This window comes from Grammomys surdaster, unplaced genomic scaffold (assembly GCF_004785775.1).
Source record: "Grammomys surdaster isolate TR1022 unplaced genomic scaffold, NIH_TR_1.0 126066, whole genome shotgun sequence".
NCBI lineage: Eukaryota > Metazoa > Chordata > Mammalia > Rodentia > Muridae > Grammomys > Grammomys surdaster.
In genome coordinates, this window is record NW_021620876.1 from 5,468,127 (window position 1) to 5,468,961 (window position 835).

Consider the following 835-nt stretch of genomic DNA (forward strand, 5'->3'; position numbering starts at 1 on the left):
GCTGAGTACGTCATGATAAGCAAGCCTATCAGCAGCACTGCTCTATGGCCTCTGCATCAGTTCTGTTCAGGAATTTTTTTAGGGGCGGAGTCACAAACTTTATTGGTTCAATAATAAACAGCAAAGAAAACGTTATCACTCCGGGGAGTCATGGAGACCTGAAGAAAAAAGAAAAAGGTTGAGCAATCCAGAGGGGACTGCTGGACCTAGCTACATTTCTGCATGGAGAAGAGGTGTTCCGGTGTCTGAGGATAGAACTCTCGAACAGGAGGCCGCAAGCACCAAAGACATGACTCCGAGAGGACCGGATCCCCTTTTCCTACCTCCATACATTACGGGGAACAGGACCTCACGCCTGGTTCCCACCTCTGTTGAGGAGTTTTAATCCAGCAACAGGCTGTTCTGATCATATCCAAAGACTTTCTGGGTCTGTGTGATCTGGCTGGAATATAAAAAAGCCCTTAACACACACTTTTAATCTCAAACAATGACATCCAATTGAGAGACAGACAATGTGATGAATCAGAGAAAGATTTGGCAGGATGGGCTACACTCACCTCTTAGGAGAATAGCTATTAGTTAAGGTCAGTGAAGTTCTGGATAGCTGAGTGAGTCAGATGAGAACCAGTGCAGTGAATGCAGTGCAATGGAGTTGAGTTTGTGGCGTTCAGAGGCAGTTTTTCAAAGCAGAACAATTCAGTACCATGTAGTCAGCAGATTATCCTGTCAATATTTTATATAATTTTGAGGGAAATCTCAAGATTAAGTATCCCTTTGCTCATCCGTCACTCTTCACTGACCACTTCAGTGTCACTGACAGCATTCCTTTGCATCA

At 44.4% G+C, this 835-nt stretch overlaps 1 non-coding gene across 1 annotated transcript; it reads right to left on the reverse strand.

Moving 5' to 3' along the window:
* Positions 1-231: 231 nt before the first annotated feature.
* Positions 232-377, reverse strand: LOC114610990. The gene has a single exon (XR_003709771.1). It is a non-coding gene; the product is annotated as a small nucleolar RNA SNORA57 (small nucleolar RNA).
* Positions 378-835: the final 458 nt, after the last annotated feature.